This window comes from Sceloporus occidentalis, unplaced genomic scaffold (assembly GCF_023333645.1).
Source record: "Sceloporus occidentalis isolate IW3139 unplaced genomic scaffold, rSceOcc1.0.p SCAF_12, whole genome shotgun sequence".
Classification (NCBI taxonomy): Eukaryota; Metazoa; Chordata; class Lepidosauria; order Squamata; family Phrynosomatidae; genus Sceloporus; species Sceloporus occidentalis.
In genome coordinates, this window is record NW_028316992.1 from 17,895,645 (window position 1) to 17,914,128 (window position 18,484).

Consider the following 18,484-nt stretch of genomic DNA (forward strand, 5'->3'; position numbering starts at 1 on the left):
GTTAGATGAAAATTCTGAAGGTTTTTACTCTGCAATATATGTATTCTGCCACAGAATAAAATCTTCCATCAGCCCTTTTTTCCTAGAATCATAGAGTTGGAAGAGACCGCAAGGGCCATCCAGTCCAACCCCCTGCCATGCAGGAAATCCAGATCAAAGCATCCCCGACAGATGGCCATCCAGCCTCCGTTTGAAGACCTCCAAGGAGGGAGACTCCACTATACTCCGAGGAAGTGTGTTCCACTGTCGAACAGCCCTTACTGTCAGGAAATTCCTCCTAATGTTGAGGTGGAATCTCTTTTCCTGCAGCTTGCATCCATTGCTCCAGGTCGTAGTCTCTGGAGCAGCAGAAAACAAGCTTGCTCCCTCCTCAATATGACATCCCTTCAAATATTTAAATTTCCTATGGAAACACGGTGGCTATTCACACAGCAGTAGCAATAGCGTTCTGCTTACCTCTAGTGATGGCAGCAGGGGAATGTACAAAGGAATTGTCCAGTGTCCAGTCCAAACATCACACAATACCAGTCAGTCAGTCACAGCAAAGGGCAGAGCTAAGACTGTAGTCACAATGTTAGTCCAGAGGTCAAATAACCAGAGTCATTAATCCAAGAGCAAGGAACAACAAAACTGGTTGTCGGCTGCAAAAAATCTCTTCAGCTGGAGGTCTTTTAAAGGGCCTCTGCTTCTCTCAGCTGCAACCTATTAGCTCTCCTCTTGGTTCTAGCCTGGAAAAATGCCTCAAAGACTCCTTGACCTGCCTTCTCTCCACAGGTCCTAGCACCTGCAGCCTAGAGTCCATAGAGTCTGTTTCTCCTCTCCAGCTTTCTGAGCCTCCTCTGAGAGTCCTGATCCAGACAGCCCCAGATCTGCCCCTGTCTCAGCTTCCTCCATGTCTTCAGAGTCTGAGTCCTCTGACTGTGCCTCTAAGTCAGGCCCAGGGCAGTCCATGACAAATAGCACTTTACATTTCTGTACCACTTCATAATGAACTAAGCACCCTGTAAGTGGTTTACTCTCTGTAAGCCAATTGCTGCCAACATGCTGAGTACTCATTTTCCCAACCTATGAAACGATGGAAGGTTGAGTCAACCTGGACCCCTTTAGGTTCAAACTCACAATGCTGTGGCTGTAGTACCAGCATTTAAGCACTGTGCCACCAGGATGCAGAATATTCCTTGTACAAATGAAAATGTCCTTATGAAATGGTATTCCCCTGTCAGTTAATTCCAATGCTGTGTTGCTACAGTTTTTCAGCCTTTCCTGAATATTTTTTGCAAAAGTATCATTAGACACTAATGGTTGATATCAGTGAAATTACAGCTACTATGAATACAAAACACATGCAAACCCTCCTAATACACACACACACAGCACAGCACAGCACAATACTTTTCACCCCTTCAGCAGAATGCAGCATTTAGGAGCATGTTCTTCTCAGCATTTTTAACACTAATAATCAATAATAGTTTATTGGCACCAAGGATTATCATTTCATCATGAAGATGAGGCAGCTGTATGTAAACCCATAATGTAGCCAAAATTAATCCAGCATCAGATATGGGAATAAACTTTGTTGTTGTTTTTAAAGCCTTAAAATTTTAGCAATGAAATATGAGAAATAGATCCAACTTCAATCCAATATCTAGTGTGACTAAATAGACAGTGAAGTGTAGGTCGACCAGAATATAAGGAGACCACCACTAAAATTTCTGATTTTTATATGAGCTTCTTTCTTTCTTTCTTTCTTTCTTTCATCCTAATTGTATAGGCTCAATTTTTTTTATTTGGCCATAAGCATTCCACTGTCTTTTAGCTTTATTCTACATCAATTAAATGAAATATGAGTGCTTGTCACAACATTTTATGAAATCAGGATGGTAAAACATGCATGCCATAAATCTCTTCTTAAAACACTAAATTACTTTTTTAAAAAGAAAGAAAGAAATGCTAGAATAAAAAACAAATGTTTACTCTTTGCCTAGTATCACAGCTATTGTTCTCTTAAAATAGGTTTTTAATTATCAAGAGTAACAACTGAATGCTGACAACAACTGGGACAAAAGCTGTCCCCTAATAAACATTCCAGACTATCCATTTTCCTTTCCTCTCCTGTCCCTGGTTTTTCTCAGATATCCCTTTCAAGATGCATATAAAAGAAAGGTTTGTCTGTGGCATGTGTAGGCTCTCCTCTAGGAACTGAAAGGGTATTTGAGAGTATTCAAGAAATGGTTAAAAATTGGGTTTCTTGAGTGCAAGGAAATCATGACGAGGAGAATCTAGGACTGATAATAATTTTCACAATTTGAGGTTTATTTTTTGCAAAATTCAAAAGTGGATAAATATATTGAGAAGGGGAGAAAGACAGAGAAATCACAGAAAACAGCATTTTTCTGTGCAGAATTATTACTTTCTGTGCCTGGAGTGCTGTTTCCTATCCAAACAATGCTGTCTTCTGTGTAAAAATATCATGCACAATTTTAATTAATTTCAGTTAATTAATTTTTAGTTAAGAAATGTATCTTCAACTGTCAATAGTCTTCAAAACCTGAGTGGTTTTCACACAGTCAGGAGAAAACTGCTAACATTATTCATTTATTTGAAAATGAAATTACCCAAAGATAGACCCACATTCCCCTCCATACTGGCCCACACATTTCTCTCCATCTCTTTATTCTGCAGATGGAGGATAGTATCTGTTGGCACACAAGGTAACTAGGGAACAACAATCTCCATATTCAACGAAGAGGTAGAAAAGAAAAGAAAAGAAAAGAAAATGGTGTGGGAGAGAGCAGCTTTCTCAGAAGGCCTGACCACCAAAGTTGGCTAATTGGGAACCAAAGAAATTACTGTGAACAGAATGTGTGAGAAGTCAGAATTGTTCTTTCTGGAGATAGTGGCCAGGATTACATATGCACTGTCAGTCCCATAATATAGGGGTTGGGATTAGAAGGCATCAGTGTGTAGTGATGCAAAGTAAGACTGAGGAAAAGATGTGTGGGGGTTGAAATAACTGGTTCTGACTTACCTATTTCTTTGATTCTTACCACTGAGGGATCTTTGCAGTCAAGAGATTTTGGGAAATGTGATCTGAAAATCCATTTTCCCCCAAACCATCTGTCCCACAGTGCCTTCAGTACAAGGACTCATCAAAGCTGAAGAAACAGGTGTTCATAGCTGGCCTCTGGAGGGAAGCATGCAGCCTCCTTCTGACACCACTATTACTATTCTTCTGCTTTTGGAAGGAGCTCTGGTACTTTGTTGTGTGACCATTGTCACATAACATCTTCTTGTTGCATGACTGGTTTGCCACTACAAGACACTTACTTGGGTTTTTTGGAGTGTTTTCCATGGCAGACACAACTTTATGCTTGTCACAGTGGTGGCCTATTAAGCATTGTTGTTTGCTGTTATTAACTGTCCCCGAGTCAAACCTGACTCATGGTGACCCTGTGGATGAGACATCAGCAAGTTCCCCTGTCCTTCCCTGCTCTGCTCAGGTCCTGCAGGCCCAGCTCCTTGTCCTTCCCGATTAAGTCTATCCATCTGGCATGCGGTTTTCCTCTCTTTCTAATGCCCTCCATTTTCCCTAGTATTATTGTCTTTTCTAATGCGCCATGCTCCTCATGATGTGGTCCAAATATGACAACTTTAGTTTCATCATCTTGGCCTCCTGGGAGAGTTCAGGCTTGTTCTGTTCTAGGGCCCATTTGTTTGTCTTTTTAGCCATCCAGAGTATCCTCAGTACCCTTTTCCAGCACCCCAACCCATATGAGTTGATTTTTCTTTCCAGTCTGCTTTTTTCACTGTCCAGATCCCACAACCATACATGGTGAAGGGAAATATAATGACTTGGGTGGTTCTAATTTTAATGCTCAGTTATATAACTTATTATCCAGTTCTTTCATAGCTGGCCTTCTCATATCTGGTCTCCTTCTGATTGCTTGACTGCAGTCTCCATTCTTATCGATCTTTGAGCCAAGGTATGGGAAATCTTTATTTCACTTTCCTCATTTGTGTATTTCCTCCCTTGGCATTATTTTTGTTTTCTTTACGTTCAGCAGTAAGACTGTCTTTTTCTTCAGATTTCCTTAGTAATTGGCCTGAAATAGACAGGTCAAATAAGGAGGCTTCTGGCAATTTTGGGGGCATGGTGTTTAGATGATACACACCCCTGAAGTGGCCTGGAAGCTGCCCTGAGACTAGCTAAGCTGGCATGAAGCTGCTGGGAAAGGGAGCAGTAAAAAGCTGCTCCTGCTGGCAGCCTGTTAAGGACTGTGGCCTACTTCGGGAGTGAGTCATCCAGTCACTGCAGTCGGGACTGGAACAGTCTCTGTCCACTCCATTTGGCCCATCTGCTTTGCCCTGTTGTTTCAAATCTATGATGTTTTCTGGTAGTATTACAGTATTATCTGGATATCTTAAAAGGTTGCTGTTCCTTCCACTTCACTCCTACTTCTTCTGATTTTAAAATAATCTTGGTATTATATTTTTTGCATACAAGTTAAACAAATAAGGTGAAACAAAATGATGGCCAACAGGTTGGAAATGATCAATATACATCCTTACCTACAAAAATGGAGACACAAAAGACTCCAGCAAGGTCTATAGCATTACTTTCGCACACAAGCAAAATGATGCTCAGAATTCTGCAGCATAGACTCCAATCATATATGGTGAGAGAAATCTTAGTAGTGCAAGCAGGTTTCAGGAAAGGAAGAAGCATTAGGGACCACATAGCATTCATACAGTGGTTAATGGAGTGCACGAAAGAATTTAAAGGGGGGGGGGGACAGCATGTGTTTTATATATACTATAGCAAAGCCTTTGACTGCATAGATCACAAAAAGCTATGGAATGCTCTTAAAGATATGGGAGTACCACTTAGCTTAATAGTCCTGATGAGAAATCTATACTTATGAAAAGAGGCTCCATATAGAATATGGAAACATAGAATAGTTCCCAATTGGAGAAGGGGTAAGGCTATTAAGCATAGCATTCTCTAAGGAAACATTATGGATTTTGGAGACCATCACCAGAAAATACTGCATCACTGAAAATACAGGCATTATTGATGTTTCTTAAAGTAAAGCTTTAAGAAAAATGTAGTGACCTTATAAACAGCACCTAACACTTCTCAAAGCATTTGAAATGTTATTTTAATTAGGATGGAGAATGCTGGAGGGGACTGGGATTCTACGAAATCTCTGTACATGGAAGGAAACTATTTCTTTGCCAAGCACAAATTTAATGCCACCATGTGTCATAAAGTGTAGAGAAGATTAGAATATTCCTCATCAGTGTTAACATTTGCAGTCAGCTACCTACTGATTACAAAGGTCTACCACAGGTGTAACTCAAGGCATTGTTTGACCCAGTTTCTCTGATTAACAATCTACAGGGGAAATTGTACCATCTTTTTTGCAGTTGATAATGTTGTTGCCAGGATAATCTGTACTCCTAGTAGTTGCTTTAAGTTCTTAGGCATCAGGCTGGATGTAATTCTTGTCCTATACTTTCTACATGCAATTCTAAAATAAGCTGAGTCCACTATGCGGGGAAAGAAAAGCATTTTGTGCATGTTCAGTGTTCATTTTTTATTATATCCCATCTTCTCAGGCTGTCTTTGGAAACAGATTTGAGGGCTTGATTCTCAGTTACAAGCTGCAGCATCCTCATAAATATCTCTGTGTGTGTGTGTGTGTGTTTGCATGTCTGTAAAGTTTACAATGATTCTTAGTGACCCTTACAACAGTCTTGTAAGATACATCATAATCATTATGCACATATATTTTGGAAGCAGGAGGCTGGGGCTGAGCTTGTAGTTTGGCTAAGGCCACCCAATGAGACCAGAGAAATATTAAGAATTGAACTGGAGACACCCTGTGTTCTGTGTGCTGTATCAGCTCTTTTATGCATATGTGCTGTTGTTGTTGCTGTTGTTGTGTGCCTTCAAGTTATTTTTGATGTAGAGCAACCTTAAAGTGAACCTATCATGGGGTTTTGTTGGCAAGATTTGTCCAGAGGGGGTTCGCCCTTGCTTTCTTCTGAGGCTGAGAGAGTTTGACTTGCCCGAGGTCACCCAGTGGGTTTCCATGGCTGAGTAGAGATTCAAGCCCTGTTCTCCAGAGTCTTAGTCCAATGCTCAAACCACTACTACAAGCATACTCTCTTAATCCATATAGTAGCCTTTAACTAATAAGGCTGTGCTTTACTGGCCTCCATTTAGTAGGCTGGAACTCACAAGTGGATTCTGATCTGAGACAGGTTACAAGCAGAGGGACCACTTCTTTCTTTCTTTCTTTCTTTCTTTCTTTCTTTCTTTCTTTTTCTCTTTCTTTCTTTCTTTCTTTGGGGTGCATCTTCAAATAGAAAGATAGACACAGGGTGCCCTATTCAAAAGCAGACAATTCACCTATATCTTTAACAAATTTTGGCAATCACATCTCACCTTTCCTCTGCCCACATTGCACATGATAATCTCTGTTGGTCAAAGTTCTATATTCTGTGATGACAAGTTACTTGAATCACTTTTCCCAGACTCCCCATGTTACTATTGTTACTGGTGATGCTGGCTAGGGAATTCTGGAAGCTGTGCCCCATCCAAACTAGCCTTTCAAATTTTGCACCTGTTTAACAAGGTTGACCAAATTCATTCTGCTGCAGTAAGGAAAGCACCAAATTCTTCTTCCCTATGTTAGGGCCAAATGATTCCAAAGCCGCAATTCACCATTCAGACATAATTTAATATATTCTATCCCCTTCATTCCATCCTTCCTTCCTTACTTACTTAAGCAATCTGTTACATTTCCTACATCATAAGAAATCAGAAACCCTGCTATTAAAACTGAGGTACAGCAAATCCTCTCTTACACTGAGAACTACTACTTAAAGAGAAATGCAAGTAGGTGGATATTAAGGTTAAAAAACTAAAAGTGGATCCCATACTAAAAGTGACCATTAAAGGTGGATCTCATGTCTAAAAATCTTGAACAAGGCTGTTCTAATCTGAAAAACTACATCCCACACAATCTATCTCTTGAGTCATTAACGCGTCACAGGACTTCAGTTGCATTTGTTTTTAACCTCTGCACTTGCATTAAGGCTTCTATAATGTATTTTTAATGCTGATTACTTTACTAAAGGCAAGACAGCTGACAGAAAATCACATTTCACCAAGAAGATTAGTTGTACCAGCCAAACAGCAGTACTGGCCAACAGTAAGGGAAAAGAATATTGTTGTGCCACCATAAGACTAGCATAGCCTTAATTATAGGTTGACTGTGTTCTAAGTTAAAAAGAAAGACAAGAGGCCTGAATACTGATTCAAATGTTTGGCTAATGCATTTTATTGTCTGAGTTGCTCAGGGTCTAACCTAATGATTGTTGCCATGCTTACATGATGCTGAAACAGAAATTATGCATAGCACAGAGGGTGGAAACCTTCAAATAATGTGTTTCTCAGTTTGAAACCTGTATGTTTGCTCCTGAAGAAAAACAAAATGTTCAAAGCTAAATAAGACTGGCAGATATAATAAACATATTCATTTCCTAATTTAAGTGAGCATTTGCGTGTATGCTTAAATAAAAATCTTTTCCCTATATTTACAAGGAAAGATATAAATACGAGTCTTTATCCAAATGCAATCCCAACCCAACCATGACAAAACTGGATCTATATGTCCAGTCCAAGCTATGTGGCCTGGCTTAAAAACCCAATGGGTTCTTCATGTAGAGCTCCCTCTAGTTTTATGGTGCTGTTTTCTGAGTGCAGGTTCACGCAAGCACTGGTTGATATCAGAGCTTGGAATTAATTAATTGAAAAGTTCAACAACCATCTTAAAATGCATAATTTTAATTATTAAATGCCAAGAACGTAAACTGTTTGAGAAACTATCAATATTTTATTTACCTCATTTCTTATGGGAGTTACAGGATCAATTTTCAGTCATTTTTATTGATTTTTTTAAAGATCAAAAATTGACATTATTAATAGCAACTGACAAAAGAAAATAATTATATGATTTTTTCCCCTCTAAATGGATTAAGCGTCTTTTAAAATAATAACTTTTCTTTATTTATTGTTAAAGAAGTGCAGGTGTTCACAGGTTCTGCTTTAACTCTGAGAAGAAATCAGACCATTGCCTCTCTGCTTTATGGAGGCTTAAGCATGTGCCTTTAAATGAAGACCCACCCTTCCCTGCAGTAATGTAGTATCACTGCACTCCTTTTGGATAGGGCTTATCCTTACCGACTCCTATTTTATAAATTAAGCTTTGCTAAGGTCAGTTTTCTAATAAATTATGTAATCTATACTACTGCTTATGACTTAAAGGAAATTTCAAAGGCACCCATTATGAGAACACATTTCTCACGCCTAACATCGAGTTTACTAAGGTTTACATCATTTCAAAGAGTTTACATCCTTTCAAAGATTTATTTATTTCCTTGAAAGTATACTCTGACTTTTAAAATTCCTCCACCCTCAGCTTTTTCTTTTTTAAATTGAGATGGCACAATCCTGAGAGTTCAAGTTACATGTTCCTCCAAGTAGTGCCATCAGTTGTCTTGGTTCAACTCAGCTCAGATTCAGAAAAGCACAAGCTAACTATTATGGCACCAAGGATGTAGCTGTCTGCCATTTTCTAGTGATTCCTTCATCGCCGTTTGGGGACATATCTAAAGAGGCATGCACCAAACTTTGTTTGTTTGTTTGTTTGTTTTGTTAATTGCATTTTTATCCCCTGCAACTCATGCTTGGGGATATTTATGGAAACTGATGTCCCTGTGTCTGTGCATCTGTTGGCTAGATCTTGTGCAATTTGCTGCTGCCAGCCAAAAGCAGGATTGGAAAAGGACCAGAAATATTCCAAACAGCCAGGTCCTTCTCAAGAGCCAAGAGCATAGCTGTGTGCTGTTCAAGTAGCATTTGAATGGTCTGTGCTTCTTGGTGTGATGGACTCTTTCCCACAGACTAAGTTGCATCTGAGGAAGTAATGCAGTCTTATACCATTTTAACTGTCACAGCTCAGTGCTATGCAATTCTATGATATGTATTTTTGTGACATATTTAGTCTTCTCTGTAAGAGAGCTTTGTAGCCGCAGCAAACCATAGTCCCCAGAATTCCAATAGCCTTGAGCCATGACAGTTAAAGTGGTGTCAAACTGCATTATTTCTGCTGTGCAGATGAAGCCCAAATCTACGAAGGCTTGTGCTACAAATTCTTTTGCAGTTACTCTCAAAAGTATTATACCATTCCTTTGTCTACTGATACTCCAATCTAACATGGCTATGTCTCTGAATAGTATTTCCAGAGTTCCTTGTGCTGAGTTTGTACAGAGCAACATCTCCTAGGAGGTATAAAGCATCTTAATAAATGGGGATATTGATCTTAGGGCCCAAAATGTGCAACTAGTTTTCAATTACATGAAACAGCCCAACATATATTTGTTGTTTGTTTGTTTGTTTGTTTGTTTATGCTAGTTCCTGCAGCAGAAACTAAAAGGAAGTACTGCAACCTACTGCTCATCAAAAGCTGCAAGATTCCTGCTATGAGCTAAATGTCCCTCTTCATCTATGGAAGCTGGCTACCAGGCAAAGGGCCTTTCCTTTTCATTGGAGACCGGAGAGGCTTTCCTAGAAAGTTCACCTGGCAACTACTCTAGGACTCTTTTAAGCAAAAAAATATTCCAGGCATTTTTCAATTAAAAAACAACAACAACAACCAATTACATTAACAACTTAACATTTGCAATTCAAGATTGATTAAAATACAGATTTAAAAATTATGAACATATTTTGCGCATCTGTTATTATTACAGCAGTGTTAATCTCTACTTTTATAGGGTTGTTCACTTATTAACAGGATTGGAAGCTAGTTATCTGGTGTTTTTATTGGATTAGGATGTTAAATTGTTTATATCCCACAGAACTCTGGTTACAGGGCAACCGATAAATACTGTTCATTACTTATTTAAAAACCTCACACAGATAAGCCACCTACTGGTTTGGTCTGTTCTATATAAACTTCAAACAGAAATTGACTTTGGGGAGGTAATTCATGAACTTGCAGTGGAAAAGCAAGAAAAATAAAGTGAGATGGTCTATTTATAGAATCCCTGCAGCTTCTTCAGTCTTTGTTTCTCAAAAACAAGCACCACTGCAATCCTCAAAGTTTACCCATATAAAACGGTCAGTAAAATTTGAGTGCATGAGTTGTACTGGATCCAGCACTGTTTTGCCTGGGCTGCAGCATTTCCTGAACAGACTTCTGCTTGTAATGCTTCCATTGATCCAATGTGTGGAAGCAGTCTCTGCTGATTCCCCCTTCCTTCTGTAACTCCCCCCACATTTCAGGGGACCCCCCCTTCCAGCCCCAGAGCAAAATGGAGAGGCAAACTAAAACAATGCAAACCAACCGACAGCTATTTTCTCCATTCTGTCAATGTGATTCCTTCATTTAATCTTGGAAAGAAGGAAGCTTCCAATCAACAATTGGCAGATCCTGGGTATAACTGTATGTCTTTTAAGAGCCCATGCAATATATCATTTAAATTAGCTGCTTCCATGCAGTTTTTCCTTTCTGTATTATTAAGAAGTAGTAGGTTCCACTTGTTCTCTCAGTGCTGTAAGGTCACTATGCATATGAAAGAACCAGTGATTTGCCTCATATTGATCCTTAGACTTTTACTATCATTAAAAAAAAACCACTGGGATATTAGGGTTACACTAAATTGAAGCACATGGTTCTTTTTTATGCCATGCAAAATGAAGTCAATGTGCATCTGGAGAAGAGTTCAGAACTGTCAAATCCAATACAGTTTTTCAAAAACAGTGAGTTAGCCTTCAGTTATCTAATTCAGAGAAACAAGCAGCTCTACCCTGTTCCATGAAACCATAGCTAATAGAACTACATGTTGAAATACTGCACTAAAGCGATGTAGACTTGAGTCAACTGACTCAGACTCAAGTTGGACTCAAACCACTTCAATGACTCAACGTGGACTCAACTCGGCAATAAATGGCTCGAAAACTTACTCGACTCATGACTTGTATATTTTTAGCAGCTGATTTGCTGGCATTGTTCATTTTTGAGAAGCAGGCAAGATCTGCTTCCAAAGTGTGGGTGTGTTTTTCAGAGGGGAACATCAAATGCATGAGGCAACAGACTTGAGATGGAAGGATCCTTCTAAAGCTTTTGAAAAACTTGGTAAGGTAGCAGAAAAATTCTTGATTTTTCGGTGTGGCTACATTAGTGCAAGCCATTCTGCACTCATGTAACCAATGGTGTAGTGGAGCCGGATCTCACCAGTTGGAAGCCCTGAGTCCTTTAGATGAGCATGGTCTATATCACCATTTGCCATAAATCCCTTGAATTCTCTTGTTCCCTTTGAGCTAGCTAAAATTCCCACAGTGCCTGGAGGAAGCAAATGGATTATCTCTGCAAAAATGTATTGTTATGAGCGATCCTGGTGCCCTTTCACATGACACACTATGAATTTACTTTAACTGTCATCGTAGCCCTCTTTGCAGTTCTGGGATTTCTAGTTTTCTGAGGTATTTAGAGCCATGGCGCTTAAAAAGGAATCACACTGCTATAAGTGGATAGTGTGAATGGAATCAAAGTTGTAATACTAAGTATTTGGGGGTGGCTTCATCCTGCCTAGGCAAAATTCAGCAGGCTTACAAAAGACTTGTCCCTGGTGGAGATGAAAACTGTTAGAAATTTGTGTGTTTGTGTGTTTAATATGCATCAACACAGCTGCCTGTTTTTGACTCTCCTTAGGGATGTCCCTATAGGGATTATCAGGTCAAAGGTCTGCATTTCAGAATTTACCAATGAGAGCTCATATACACCAGCCAGAAAACTCCGGGCTATTCTCGGGGTATTCTGGCCCTGGAGATGCACCAGATTACTGCATTACCTCCACACTCCATACTGATGCTGGGTGGCTGTCTCCACATGGATCTCCACTGTGTCACCTGTTGCTACTGCTGTTGGTGTAAATCACTCCTTCTGAAGTCATAAAAGAAGCACCAAGTGCCAATCTTTGTGCTACCTCAGAGGAGGCAGCTCATGCCAGCAGTGGTGGCATGGGGCAGCACAACAGAGTGCTACATTGCTACAGAGTGCTCTGGGTTTCCCTGCTAAACATGATGCAAAATGTATGGGGTTTTTTTAATGGCTTAAAAAAATGGAGAGAAATTATAGAGAGATTCAGTGTAGAAGTGGCTTTACCTCATGAAGACAATCCTGCATCTTGAAAACTGGTCACCACAAGGATGGAGAGAAATCTCTTCATTTGGCCCATGTAGAATACTCTATGTCAATGTGTATAATTCTGTATTATCTTTTCAAGGGCCAAAAACTGATGTGTATATTTCCTGATAATAGGTTCCTCAAATCTGATTTCAAAGGAAAACCATGTGGCTCAAGACTTGGAGAGAGGGGAGGCTAGTTCTTACTTCTGTATCACAGTTAATTCGAATTCTGATTAACTGAAGTTACAGGGGGGTTGTTTATCCTAATTTATCTCATTTTTTCTATTACAAATTTGTAATGATGAACACTGTCACTGTCAGTACTTTTATAGAAGAAAGAAAAGAAGTCAATAAACACCGATTTTAAACCTGAGCATTTGGTTTTTTCCAACAGTTACACCCTTATATGATGAAAGAGAAAAGCTCTAGGCATGGCAGGATAGAATTTCATTGTTAAGACCAAGATTCATTTCAGAACTTTCCCATAAAGTACAAGCAGCTTCTGGAGTACATAATAATAACTAGTGGCATGAAGTGGCATCAGTTTTGATTGCCTATATTTAAGTGGGTAATTCATAACATATCTAAAGTGACAGCTTCATCATCCTATTAGCAAAAGGGCATAAAACATTTTATTCTCATTTTATACCATTTGAAGAAATAATTTTTTTTAAAAACTGAAATCCAGGAGAATTTAATGTTGGCAATTTGGTGAGTGGGGCAACATTATACTAGGAGATGTTCTCCTTGCATGGCAGTGGTAAAATTCCCATTCGTAACTTAAAAGATGTCTTAAAAACATAAACTACTGCTATAATATTAAATCACATTATATCACTTCATTCCCCAGTCACCACCATATCTAAGATAAGGTGTTTAAAGGAAATGTTAACACTCCAAATATATGCTTGTGTCCGTATCACATCCCTTCATTTCAGTCCTGCACAGTGGATATTTTGCATATTAACAACTCCAAATAGATTCTTATGATGCATGGCAAGCAGAATTTACAGTACTATTTCTTACTTTTTTACCCTTCATGGTTATAATGCAAGAAATATACTGACTGATTTCAAGCTGGACCATGAAAAGTGAGCTGGTTGCCTTGTCATAATGTAGATCATAATCTTCTTCAGCATTTGAGTGGATATACATATAGAACCTGGGAAAGTTACTTTTTGGACTACAACTCCCAGAATTCCCCAACTTGCATGACCAATCTGGTGGGTTGTAAACTCAAACAGTAATACCGTCAAGCTCTGGAAAAAAGTGACTGCATAGCTTATTCTGAACTATAGGTAAACCCAAAGTAATTGCCTGGTTTGTTCTTGAAAACAAAAGTCTGCTCCTGATCCATTCAGATTTTGTCAAGTATTTGGTGTCTGATGTGGTTATTATCTACACATGACTTGAATAGTTGGAAACAAGGATGATAAAATGTCATTTATTCTGGTTCCAGAAAGCCACAGGGTGCTGTATGGTTGTTTTTTTAATGGGAAAAAAAGCTTTGAAGATTCATTTCTAGGAGGAATGTATCGAGAGCACTGGTAGCATTATTAACATGCTGCCACATTTCCCCCAAAGGTATTTGTCAGAATAATAAAGTATGAATTGGCAGTAGTCTGCTATGTTATCTTTCTCGGAGAACAAAATTCTCTTCAGGCAGCAGAAACGGAGTCTTGGAGTGCATTCTCAAAATCATAATGTGTGAATCACCAATGTGCATAGATACTTCCTGGAGTCAGATTCACTGGCACTCCAGAGTTCACCTCAGAGTGCATACATTCTTGACAGCAAGCAAAATCCATGTGCCAATAAGTCACAGGATGCATTATGATAAGGCAGCCAGAGGTGCGAATAGATCCCTGCATCAAAATTAACTGGTTAAGACATCATGCCTGAAGTGGTCCTCTGAAAGAGATTCAAAGGTGATTGTAACCTTTTGTAACTCCTGTGATGGCACAGGATGGTGGAATAGTGTGGCAGAAAAGGAGCTGAGGACCAAAAGAAGAAGAAATAGAAAGCAAATGCTTCCAATAGGAATATGGGCTAGACTGATCCACTTTAAAATTTACCAAAGTGGGGAAAGGAGATATAGCTCATTGGTAATCCAAATGCTTTGCCAGCATTTAGTCCCTAGTGTTTCAAGTATAAGTGATCTCACTTAATGGCATCAGGACAGGGACTGCATTTACAAGAACACTTCTGTGCTTGATGGCAATTGTCCACCTTAGCAAAATGACAAACTACTATGGATGCATGAGACAACATTTTTAAATGCATTTTTAAACCCGATCTGTTATCTCCCTGGCTAAACAAACTAACTGGTGAAATTTGAAATAAGAAATCTATACTGTTCTGGGTTAATAAATACATTTAGCAACATATGAACATTTCAAACAAGTGTACCCTGAATACATTTCTAAAAACCACATAAACATTCAATGGGACTATACCCTTATTAATGTGTCCTTTAATCTGAGAAAACATGCATGAAAATACATATTATTTTTCCCATTAAAATATCCACATGGAATTGGCATTGAACAGAGGAAGTCCACAAAAATTTACTTGTGAAATCTGGCCGTCCCTACATAATATGCAATAGTTTCATGCTAATTTAATGTGCACTTTTTATGTTTTTATTTGTACTGTTTTAATTTGTAAGCTGCTTTGTGTCCCAATTTCAGGGGGAAAGTGAGATATAAATTAAGATGATGATGATGATGATGATGATGATGATGATGAGATATTAATGGCCTGCCGGAAGAGATCCGTCACATCACCACCTTAAACAGCTTTAAAAAATTCATTAAGACTCTTCTGGCAGAGCTTTCCTGAATAGATACTGGCCACTATAACCTGAACTTGTTATCCCCTGAACTCTGCTATAACCACTGCCAGATTTGAATGCTTATTTTAAGGTAAGTTTTAATTCTGTATTGTTTAATTGTTATTTTAGGGTGGGAGGGGGGGGGAGATTGGGATATGGGTTTGTATTGTTTCAACTTGTAAGCCACCCCAGTTGTGTTGCGCAGAAAGGCGGGAAATAAATATTATTAGTGTTGTTGTTGTTGTTGTTGTTGTTGTTGTTGTTGTTGTTACACCAGACTGCAACTTAGCATGTAATTTCACCTTCAAGCACTCTGAGCAGGTTTTGGGAGGTTTATAGGGAAGCTTCACCATACCTCATTTGGGTTGGTTTCCAAAAATAAAAATAAAAATAAAATAAAGATAACCTTTTGGGAAAGGAACAGAAGGTACCAAATGCAGGTGGTACAAAAATAGTCACCCAACTTTCCACTTTTATAGCTCTTCTTCTGAGGTGACTCTGATTCTATGGCTGCAATGAGAAATCAAACTTGTCCACTCTACTATGTCAAAAGAAATGAGGGAGACTCACCCCAGGAAAGAGTTCTCAAAATATTTCTGTCAATACATTGTCTTTGATGACTCTACCCCATTTTCTTTCCCAAAAGTAATCACCACAGTACAACTGTGACTTAATTCGCCCACAGATAATTCCCCTGCTACCTGAGCTGTTGGTGATACCACTTCATTTCCCTAGAATTTGTTTTATTTTAAATGGTCATCATAGGATTTTGAATGGCTAGCAACACTGCATAGCATCAGTTTGACACTGGAAGCAGATAAAGAGATCAAGCAACTTCCTTGATTATTCTGGTTTAAAATCCCTACAAATATTCCAAACTAGCTACAATTGCAGTGTGCCCTCCAGTGTCTCCTACTTGTACAAAATACCCCAGTCTTTTAACAACATGCTTTAAACCCCATACAGGTTTTAAAATAAATCCCAAGATAACTGCTAACATAACATTCTGAGCACATCTGTATATGACACCCCCCTCTGTGTTACAAAGAATCTATTTATTCCTCTTACGGCCTTTATTTCAAACTCTGCATAAACACAAAAAGCCCATTCCACAAACTTACACTCGTATAATACTTTTCTTTGTGTTTCCTGCCATCTACCCACTGCTGCATTAGCCCAATGTAACCACCAAGAGAATACGCTATGAGGGAGCCTGCATTTGTCATGCTGACATGAATGCAAAGTGATCAAGAGCCTGAATGCTGAAACAGACCTTTCCTTCACTTCACACCCTGCCAGCCCCTTCCATGAAAACCACCTACCTTCCTACACTGGGCCCCATCCTCCTACTCACACCTATTTATCTGTCATGTTGAAATGAAGGAGGTGCTGGAAGGATGGCAGGATGGGCCACGCTGAATGAGGGGATTAAGGCTCACATCAAGTCCTCTAAGCTGCCTGCCTTTGAAGGAGCTACACAATAGTGTGCTGTTCACGCAGCTACCCTTTCAGTTCCTTTCCAGAAAGGACCTGTTCCTTTTCTGTGAAGAAGAGATGCCATTACAAGGGGAGCATCAGATTGGGAGAAGGTCCTAGACTTCTGCTTCTTTTTGTTATGGCTTCTTTGGTTAGTTCAGAGATGGTCCAGCAAGTCACAGCACCTGAATTAAACTGGTATTTTCCTTGAAATGTGCTGGACCAAATAAATATTTAAAAATAGCAGCTCCTTGGATGCAAGCAGCCCTAATCCAAATTACAAGAGCTATAGTGCTCATTCTACAGTTTTCTGGTAAGACAAGTGTAATATTGATCTGAATACTCTAACAATGAATCATGCACTCACACTGTTTTTAAAAGAAGTTTGACTCAAACTACACTTTGTGAGGGACTTAGATAGTCTTACAGAAATGCCTCTCATTTCCTTCCACTATGCTAGGCAGATTTTGTTGTCTAAAGTGGAGTTTGACCCCCAACCCACCCTCAACTGTCTAGAGCCAGCATTTTGAAACAACATACTGGACCACTGTGACATCAGTTCATCTACTGCTGCCCAAAGGAGACTGCCATATCCTGCTTTCCAGAAATATTTTGAATGAAAAATTCACAAATTTTTCTTGATTTGGTATTTTAGAATGTACATCCAACAACAACAACAACAACAACAACAATAGTAATAATAATACAGTCAGCCCTCCACACTTGCTGGATTAATTATCATGGATCTGATTATTTGTGAGTTTGCCTAAGGACAAAGAGTAAGCAGACAGAGGGACAGCTGGACCAGAACACAGGAGATGCTCCTGAGGGCCCTCTGTTGCCACTGCTGCTGTTATTGCCACCACCACTGTCAGATCATGCCTCACTGGACAGCACCCCCAGCCAGCCTCGGCCTCCTCTTTGCTGCCACCTTCCTGTCATGTGAGCCAGCATCTGGTTCACTCACTTGTGGCAAGGGTAGCAGGGCGCTGTGCAGACTGCCACCCACCATTGCTTCAGAGTGACTGAGTAACAGAGGGAAATTGGGGAAGTTTTTGGGCTACTCCCAGAGTATTCTGGCCCATGCAGACACCACTTTAGTCTGTATCCTGTGAAATATTTCTACCAGATTCTGATACTGCTTGAATTAATGGAGGTGGGATGGAAGAGGACTTTAATGGAATCTACAGACTCACTGCCCAATAAATCTTTACCACACACTATGGGAATCAATTGAAAGGTGACACACTCAGAGACGACCTCTTTGTTGTTCTTGTGTGCCTTCAAGTTATTTCTGACCTATGGCAAACCTAAGGCAGTGTATCACAGGGATTTCTTTGAAGAATTTATTCAGAGGGGGTTTCCCTTGCCTTCACTGGATGCTGAGAGAGTGTGACTTGCTCATGGTCACCCAGTGGGTTTGCATGGCTGACCAAGATTTTGAACCCTGGTTTCCAATGTTCTTGTTGAATACTCAAACCACTAAACCACATCTGCTCCCCACACACTAGTCTTCTTGCAGTTTGAATATTGGAATAAGGAAAGGCATCTGAACACCTAAAACTTCAAGATAACTCTTCTTAGGATTTTCTAGATGAAAATGAATTGTTTATTCTCACTGCACAGTGCTGGCAGCTCTGCCCTACCCTTGCTGAGAGAAGGGTTTCCCCCCTCCCCAGCCAACTGGCCAGGATAATGCCTTTGCCAGCCTTTTTGCACTGCTGTCAATAGAACTCTGGAATTGATAAGAATATCACCTCAAGCTAATCTTTAGTGATTGTCAACAGCAATTAATGTGGATATTAACCAATGACTACAGAAAACAGGTTTCTTGCAGCATTTGCAAGTTTCTGCTAATGCAGAAGATAACAATCCATGGCTGGGCCTTCCCAGCATCAGTGAAGCTAAACTTC

General features: G+C 39.5%; 1 protein-coding gene across 2 annotated transcripts in view; it reads right to left on the bottom strand.

Moving 5' to 3' along the window:
- ERBB4 (erb-b2 receptor tyrosine kinase 4) overlaps positions 1–18,484 on the bottom strand; it is a 982,414-nt gene that overhangs the window by 843,779 nt on the left and 120,151 nt on the right. The window lies entirely within an intron of this gene.